Consider the following 10573-nt stretch of genomic DNA (forward strand, 5'->3'; position numbering starts at 1 on the left):
TTCGTTGGATTGGGTACTACCATTTTAATCTGAAATGTCATCATCGTCGTAGTTACTCACATCATCGTTATATTTCTTCTCAACATTGATGGCTATCTTCAAATTCTTTTTTATCCTCAACATCATTTCCATCATTCATTCACCATCGTCATCACCGAATTAATTCATTTTTATCACATTTTCATTACTTCATCATCGTCATCGTCGTCATCAACCGAAACACACTGACGGCTTTGATTGCATTTGCATGTTCAAAATTTTTCTGGTAATTTTATTATTATTATTATTTATCGTCATCTTCACTGCCATCATTATCATCAACATCATTATAATGAGTAATAATAATCATAATAATAGTATTAATAATAATAATATTCTATAATACTATTCTAACTCCAAATGCCAAATATCAATATAAGGAAATAATTATAAAATCCTATTAATCTAAAATGCTCGTCACTGCAAGTGAGTACATTTTAAAGGGGCTGGTTTAATTGTTCAATTGGGGTTCAATCATTCTTATGGGAACTCTTTTATAATTATAATTATAACAATAATAATAATAATAATTATTAATAATCGTCATCATCACCATTTTCGTGGCACTGCCATCTTGGATCTCCTTCGTAATCACCAATTATTAATTTCCCCTCGCGTTGTTTTACTTTGATCTACCGTATACCACAATGTACTGTATTGTTGTACACTAATTCGTACACAACTCATATACAAACATGTATACGTATATATACATCACATACAGACATGTATATGTATGCATACATCACATAAAAACATGTATAACCTATCCTAATCTATACTTCTACATACATGTTTGTTGTATGCGTATACAATATACACGCCATATACATACATCTACGTACATCAAATACAATATGCATACACCCATGTACATGCGCCTTAAACCTTGCAACAACAATGGAGAAAGAGACCCCATATTGATCAGACCTGTAACTCCTTTTTCCTGGCTAAAGGAAAAATGGACTCGCCCACTTTTTGCTCATGGTGGTGATAATTATAATGGTCTTGATGATGATGATGGTGTTGGTGATGATGGTATTTGTAGGGTTGATGATAATAATAACTGTGGTGGAGATGAGAATGATGGTAGCGGTTATGATAATGGTGATAAAGGTATGATGAAGATGTGACAAAAGTAATGATGGTAGTGATGACGATGATGATAAAATTAGTTGAATTTTAAAAATTGTGTTTCTTGTTCAGGAAAATATCACCGTTGTATTTTAATGTCATCATTACAATTCATCGTATTGTTATTCATATTAACATACATATTATTGATGTTTTTTGATGTCTCGTTAAATTATTGCTTTGTTGTTATTTGTGTTTGTTGTTGCCGTTGATGTTGTTGCTGCTGATGTTGATGATGTTTTTGCTGTTGTTGTTTTGATAACGTTGTTGTTGTTTTGTGTTGTTGTTGTTGTTTCCACCCGCCCACCAAACAACGTTAAGTCATAATTAATTGTTGTTGCAAGTGTTGATCAAAAGAAGTGCACAACAACATGCTTCTTTTTTATTTCACTCATCCGCTTAACCTTAGGTTCATTCATTCATTCATTCATTACTTTGAAACGTTCATTTCATCGGTTGTTTCAAATTCACCATTCAATCAATTGTTCATTTGTTCATCTTTTATTCCTTTACCTGTTTTTGTTTGTACGTTCATTTGTTCATCTTTCTGTGCACCTGTTTCCTGTCTGTAAAGTTAATTTATGAGAGCAATCTTACAACAATCAGCAAACTAATCAATCAATCGATTAATCAACCAACCATCAACCACCAACCAAACAACCCATCAACCAAGTAACCAACCAAAAAAACAACTAAACAACCAACCAACCACAAGCCAACCCATTATCCAACTAATTAATCATCCAACCAGCCAGCCAGCCAGCCAACCAACTAACCAATTAATCAACCAACCAACCAATCAACCAATCAATCAATCAATCAATCAATCAATCAATCAATCAATCAATCAATCAATCAATCAATCAATCAATCAATCAATCAATCAATCAATCAATCAATCAATCAATCAATCAATCAATCAATCAATCAATCAATCAATCAATCAATCAATCAATCAATCAATCAATCAATCAATCAATCAATCAATCAATCAATCAATCAATCAATCAATCAATCAATCAATCAATCAATCAATCAATCAATCAATCAATCAATCAATCAATCAATCAATCAATCAATCAATCAATCAATCAATCAATCAATCAATCAATCAATCAATCAATCAATCAATCAACCAACCAACCAACCAACCAACCAATCAATCAATCAATCAATCAATCAATCAACCAACCAACCAATCAATCAATCAATCAATCAATCAATCAATCAATCAATCAATCAATCAATCAATCAATCAATCATTGAACCATCAAAGCAACGGAAACGTATATCAACGTGACGCCCCTACTCTGACGTCACCAACAACGGGCAGGTTGTGACGCAACGTAGAACATATAACGTAGAACATAGAAATTTAATAAAAATTCAGCTTCACCGTGACATGCCCATTAATTATCTATACATGTTGGCTTATTGTACTGTTTGTGGCGCATAAAATTTCGTAAACGAACGATGATGACGATTGTAATGTGGATGATGATGATGATGATGATGATGATGATGATGATGATGATGATGATGATGATGATGATGATGACGCAATAACTGTAATAATGATGTTCGTGCTGGCGATGATGACGTTTAAAATATGGCTAATTATGACGATGACAAAAATGATTAAACAATTGTTCACGCCGATATTTAATTAAACTTACAATCAATAAGAAAAAAATTAATGAAGATTAAGCCGATAACAATGTTAATATGATGGCAAAGACTATGATTAAAATGACGATTAGGACGATAATAATTAAGATATTGATGATTAGTTAATGATGATTTTGATTAAGATGATAACAATGAAGGTTAAGATAATGATGATGACGGTGATAATGAAGACGACGACAATGATTGAAATGGCGCGACGAGAACGACGACGATGATGATGTGTATGTGTTTGTTTATATCTTAAACCAAAGTAAACAGCCAGCCAATGAAACAAACACATGTGTTAAAGGTAGGTACATGTCAACTTATTTGTTTATCTCATGAACATCTTCGTAACATTACGCACGAGATGATGATACGATGATGACGATGAAGATGATGATATTGATGATGGTGGTGATGAAATGATAATGGTTATGACGAGAGCATGATGATGCTGATGACGACAATGATAATAGTAATTTGATGACTATGATACTACGATGACGATGGTGATATGATAACTGGATGTTGATTTTAATTTATTTTGTAACATTGTCGTTAATCAAAAATCATTTTTAATGGATTATACAACAGGAGTATGATATCCTTTCAGGTTCATACGCCAAGACACAGTGTCCAGTCCACTTCTGATTGTTTAATATGCATTCTAGACCTGGTATTGTATCTGTTTATTTAGAAATGTCTATATGCTGTAAAAAATAACTTTTTATAAAATTGTTTATGTGTTTGTGTGTATATATGTATGTGCGTCTGTGTGTTTGTTTGTTTGTATATGTGCGTGTTATGTAGGTACTTGTAGTAGAACACACGCACGCACGCAAGCACACACACACACATAATAACAAAAATATGGTAATAAAATGTAAATGTTAAATTTAAAGAATGGCCAACTCAGTGTTAGGCAAATATATGTACTTATTAGTTAAATTAATTAAAGAATTTACGAAGAATATAAGATGCGAGATTGTAAATAAACAAACATATGTATATTTTTCTATATGTGTATGTGTGTGTGTGTCTGTCTGTCTGCGTGTCTGTCTGCATGTCTGTGTTTGTGTCTGTGCGAATTTATTTTGACACCTATTCTACATAACTGTTGATGACGCCACGTAAGCAAATATGTCTGCCAATGATACTCGAGCATAACCATTACCACCGTCATCATCATCATCATCATCACCACCATCATCATCATCATCATCATCATTAGCCTCTTCAAACAGGTCCAAGACTTTCATGAACAGTAGTAATAATAACAGCACCCCTGATAACCCCTGATATGTGATGTGTGTGTGTGCGTGTGTTTGTGTGTATATGTGTGCGTGTGCTTGTTTGTGTGTGTTTGTTTTTGTTTGTTTATTTTGTATTAGATGTAGTTTTATGTGTGTTTTTTGTATGTATGTATGTATGTATGTGTGTATATATATATTCTTGTATGTAGGTGATGTACATTTTTGTGCATATACGTATGTTGCATGATACGATTTGTAGATGCGTACGTTGTGAAACGTATGCTTGTATTTGTACGTGTACGTGATACAAAATTTTGTGTATGTATAAGCGTGTGTCTGTACGTAATGAGGTGTGACACGTGTGTGGCGTGGATTGTATTGAATACATCAGTTCAGTTAAAGCATATGTACAAATTTGATAATTTTCATTTGATTAAATTCGCAGTTTTTCTACGGAAAGTATCGTGAAATATTTGTGGGCGCGTGTTAATGATTTCATTGTTTATTGTAAATACGTGTATTTAACATAAGATTGGATGGTTTATGAATATTATATGCAAATTCTTAAATGTTTTTATAAATGTGTATGAGCGTTTGTGTGTGTATGTGTGTTGTGTGTGCGTGTGTGTGTGTGTGTGTATGTCTGGGGTTATTCTGGGTCAAAAGGTCACTAGCTCTTCGTGACTGCATTGTTAGAAGTCATCACCGTCGACGTTTTTGTTGTCGTTTTTGTTGTTGTGTGTTTGGGTTGTTGTCGTCGTCGTATGTTTGTTTGTGTTGTTGTGTGTTTGCTTGGGTTGCTGTGATGTTTTGATGTTGATGTTTTTGTTGAAAAATTTTTTTCTTTATTTTAATGTAAATATTGTTTTGTTTTATTTGTCATTGATGTTGCTGTTGTTATTTTTTGTATTTATACATGACGTAATCATCACCACCATCATCATCGTCATCGTCATCGTTGTCGTCGTCATCGTCACCATCGTAGCGAAATAAGATCGGCCAGTGTAGTGTGTAGATCAAAGAAGAGCCAGCCGGACTCCTTTCATCTTAATTTCCCCGCAACGTAATTATATCAGTCATAATAACAATAATAAATATTATTATGGTCGGAATATTAGCAATAATAATAATAAAATAATAATCATAATTAATAATAATAAATAATAATATAAAAATAATAACACGCATAATCAAAATCATAAAAATATGGTTACAAACAATACAATGTTATTGGGTTGTGTTAACTTATAACTTGTGTGTGTTAGTATGTGTGTGTGTGCGTGTATGCGTGCGTGTGTGTGTGTGTAAGTTTAAGTTGATTATTTTTGTTGCCGATGCATGGATGAATTGTTGCATGTTGTTTGTTTGAGGTGAATGTTTGTATGCGTGCATTCGTTTTAGAATCAATATAATTTGAATTCAGGCATGTAATGAGACAATTCGAATTCGTTCAAAATGATCAACATCATTAGTGTCATCATCATTGTCATCATTGTCATCATTATCAACATCGTCATCATCATCGTCGTCGTCATCATCATTCTCAACTACATCCATCCATCCAACCATCCATCCATCCATCCATCCATCCATCCATCCATCCATCCATCCATCCATCCATCCATCCATCCATCCATCCATCCATCCATCCATCCATCCATCCATCCATCCATCCATCCATCCATCCATCCATCCATCCATCCATCCATCCATCCATCCATCCATCCATCCATCCATCCATCCATCCATCCATCCATCCATCCATCCATCCATCCATCCATCCATCCATCCATCCATCCATCCATCCATCCATCCATCCATCCATCCATCCATCCATCCATCCATCCATCCATCCATCCATCCATTCCATCCATCCATCCATCCATCCATCTATCCATCCATCCATCCATACATCCATCCATCCATCTATCAGTGGCCATAAAATCAATTTAATGATATTAAATGAGGCGATCAAAAGAAATGCATTGATAACAAACATACAAACAACATACGTATCTAATATATATATACATATGTATGTATATATACATTGTGTAACTGTTGTCTTATCAATTTGAGCCACTAAACAGTTGGATACAATCAATATGTTTTTAATCATCTCACGTATTTCTTGCTATATAAATTTATGTATTGATACATATAGAGAAAAAGAGAGAGAAAAAGAAAGAGAAAGATAAAGAAGTAAAAGAAAGATATAAAAGAAACGAGAGAAAGAGAGAGAGAGAGTCACAAACAAATATGCATGTATAGATACGCTCATAAAAACGGCTGAACGAACAAAGGAAGGAAAGAACGGACGAACGGACGAACAAGTGAACAAACAGAGCTAACTAAAACATTTAAACATAAACAGAAAAACAGATAGAACGAAAGAGAGAGAGAGACAGACACAGACAGACATACAGAATGTAACAGAATGTTGCTTCTAGCTCACTCATTCATCCATCCGAACTTGTCACGCAATTAAAGAATTTCAAACACAGCGATCGATTTAAAATTATTGTTATAATAATAATAATAAGAATAAATAATAATAATAATTATTATTATTATTAATGTTCTTATTTTTATTGTTGTGATTATTATGACGATGATGATGATGGTGAGTAATGAAAAGTATAGGAATAATAAAATAATAATCATATATAATAACATCAATAACGACCATATTAATAATAATCACAATATCATCACAATCATCACCATCGATTGTTCAATAACAATATAACGTATTAAAAAATGAATGAATGAGTGAACGAACGAACGAACAAATGAATGATTGAATGAATGAGTGAATGAATGAATGAGTGAATGAATGAATGAATGAATGATAGATAGCGTGATGTATTCACTGCATCACCAATGATGAATGACTTCGAAAACAGTGATAATAATAATGGTGATGATGTTTTTGATGTTGTTGATTATGAGGATGATGTTGCAAATATTAGGAAAAATGATGATATCCACGGTGATGGTAAAGCGATGATAAAAACATATAAGCAAAGAAGCTTCATGGTTTATTATTTTACTGGCATATATCTTTCTGTAAATAGAAACAAAATCAAAATAACAGCAACATCATCAACAACAACAACAGCAGTAACAACAACAAACCATTCCTTTCTTTGCTTGCTTAAAGATCGTTTGATGCACCTAAGCCTACGCCTAAGCCTACGCAATTGTCCAGAGCATTCTTTCGAAACTGCCCAGTGTGAACCTTAAAAGACATGTTATTATTAAAAACTTATCCCAGGTTGCGCGCAGATGTGCAAAATTCAATGTCAGAATCACAGAGTCTGATAGACTCAATGTTCATTTCTTCCAACTGCTGCTTATTGCCAACTGGTAAAAACTCAGTTTTTGATTGATTCAATTTAAGCCTATTTGCCATCATCCACTAATTAATTTCCGAGAGACGTGATCTGAGTCTAGAGACCAGATCATCAACACGACAAAGGAGAGGGCACTAGCAATGATCTAAAAATCATCGGCAAAACCGGGATGTTTGAAATTATATCTGTCAATGATTTTATAACCATCTGCAACGTACAACACAAACATGAGGGGGCCGAGAACCGACCCCTGTGGAACAACGTATGACACAGTTTCAACATGTGTCAAGTTAGATCTGTACAGAATCTGTTGTTTACGATCGGAAAGATATGACTCAATCTATTGAAGAATAACACCCGATACTCCGAATGAATATTGGAGCTTGCGTAAAAGTACTTGCAGAAGTAATGAGTGATCGACACAATCAAAGGCAGAGCTCACATCTAAAAGAACAAACAACGACACATTCTGAGCATCTGGTGAGGATTACAAATTAGAACAAGCATCGGATAAAGTCGTCTTCGTCGAGTGGAACTGACGATAACCAGACTGGTTGACCGGAAAAAGATTATTGGTGAAGAAAAAGATTATTGTATGACTATACACATATGTATATATACACATATATAAACGTATTTTTTAATATTTTTTGTATAGATATATAATATATTTTTAAAGTCATAAAATTAAAATAAGTAATAAAAACGCAACATAAAGTAGGTAAGTAAGTAACCTTCACAAAATCATTAACACCAAGGTCATCGCCATAAATACTGAGACATTAAAAAATGATTAAAAGATAAAATTACTTAGTATTTTTTATCGTTGCTATTAATAGCGTTTAATTAAAAATTAAAGCGACATTTGTTGCAGTAATTGTATTAGAGTTAATAGTAGTAGCATTGATAGTGGAAGTATTGGTAGTTATAATAAAAATAACAATAATAAAAATCGTAGTAGTAGTAATATGATACCAGTTGTTGTAGTAGTAGCGGTAGTAGTTGTAGTAGTAATGGCAACAGTAATAACAGTAACATTTAAGTATTAGCGTAGTTAGAAATATTTTTAGTTACAGCTGTAGAAGTAGTAGTAACAGCAGTAGCCGCAGTAGCTATAGTAGCAAAATTTGTAGTTTTTAATGTAGTAAAGTAAGAGTTTAAGCGGTAGGTAGCAGTAGTATTGTACCGCCAGTACCAATCCCAATACCGGCTTGAAAATGTATAGCCGATACCATTACAGATACTTATTTCAGAAAGTATTGCAGACAATTTCAATGATTTTGTGTTTTTTTACGGTGCTACGTGAAAGCAGCAGAACTGTTATTTCATCTATAGAAACACAATCGGTAGTCTATCTTAAGTAGCATGCCAGCCATTCCGTAATTGTGAATTGTTTGAATCATAAAATTTAAAAAAGTTAAAATAAATATTCATGTCTAGAGCCGGATGTTGTTTTAAAAATAAGCATGGCTAAGGCAACAAAACTAAATTTAAAATCCAAAATTTCTAAACTTCAAAAATTTATATGACCTGTAACAAAAATATATCCGCTTGTCGATCAAAAGTATCAGCATCAACAATCGAATTTTTTCTGTCAATAAAGTTATTATTATTATTGTTATTATTGATTAAACTTATGATGATAATAGTAGTGGAGATGGTGGTGAACATTGTATGCAATTTCGACACAGAGCTTTTGGTGGTGATGAAAATGATGAGGAAGATATCAATGCTAAATATGAATGAGGCCATGTTGATGAGTGGATGATGACTATGACAACATGTTGATGACGATGAGTTGATAATGAAAAAGTTGTAGGTTTTTGTTTTTGTTGTTGTGGTTGTCATTTTTTCTGTTGTTGTTGTTGTTGACGTTGAGATTGTTGATAAAACGAATATCGTGATGATGATGACGATGTGTAAATGAAAAATTTGCTGTTGTTATTGTTGTTATCATTTTTTCTGTTGTTGTGTTTGTTGTTGTTTTTATAATTTGTTCTTCGTAACTGCTGTTACTGGCAATGATCGATGGATAGATTGTTATTAACAGCAAATGATGCAGAGTAATAAAATCTAAATACTCCAATAAACGACTTGAAAATAGCATTAGTAACCGCAATAACAATCATAAAAACAACACCACTAACACCACTACTACTACTACTAGTGAAACTACTACTATTACATTTATTACTGCTACTACTACTACTACTACTACTACTACTACTACTACTACTACTACTACTACTACTACTACTACTACTAATACTTCTACTACTGCTTCTACTACTACTACTACTACTACTACTACTACTATTACTACTACTACTACTAGTAGTAGTAGTAGTGGTGATACTACTACTACTACACTACTACTACTACTACTGCAGCTTTTTACTACCACTAGTACTGCTAATATGAATAATAATAACAATAAAAAGTTTAGAATTATTTTTATTGCTATAGAATTACTAAATCCATTTACATGTAATGCAAAAATCCACACAACAGCAATAGAACTTAACTAAACTTTTTATTTTGAAATGAAACAACAAACTCATAGATAGTAAAACAAATTTAAATGATGTGGCGAAAATATTAGAAATGGTTTTTCCAAAAGATGTTATCAAAAGAAAGTTAAAAAGAAACTTAGGATAAATGTTGGATTAATGTCTCTTTTAAATTTATGTACATGGCTGGTGGCTTGTTTAAACGGCCACAAGAGAAAAACCACTTTCTCGGTCTACCATTAGAGATTTGTGGTCGCGAAGTCGTTTCATTCAGAGACACCGAGTTGAGAATGAAATTAAAACTGCACAGTTGTTTCAAGTCAAACTCAAATAAATGAAAATCACGGTCATCGGCGAGGAACATCTGCTGGTGTTGACTGTACTATAAAATGGCGTTGTTTCATTTCTGAAGAAACTCAATTGCTATCTTCAACAGACGTGTTAGTTTTGAAAATCATTTCTTCTACAGCCTCCAATAAAAATAACGATGGTACTAATATGATAAAGAGAAGAATGGAAAAAATTATACAAATGGTACTACTAACCATAGCAACAACAACAACAATAATAATAATAATTATTATTATAATTATCATTATTATTAAAACTA

The sequence above is a fragment of the Helobdella robusta genome (genome assembly GCF_000326865.2).
Source record: "Helobdella robusta unplaced genomic scaffold HELROscaffold_1, whole genome shotgun sequence".
Taxonomy (NCBI): Eukaryota; Metazoa; Annelida; class Clitellata; order Rhynchobdellida; family Glossiphoniidae; genus Helobdella; species Helobdella robusta.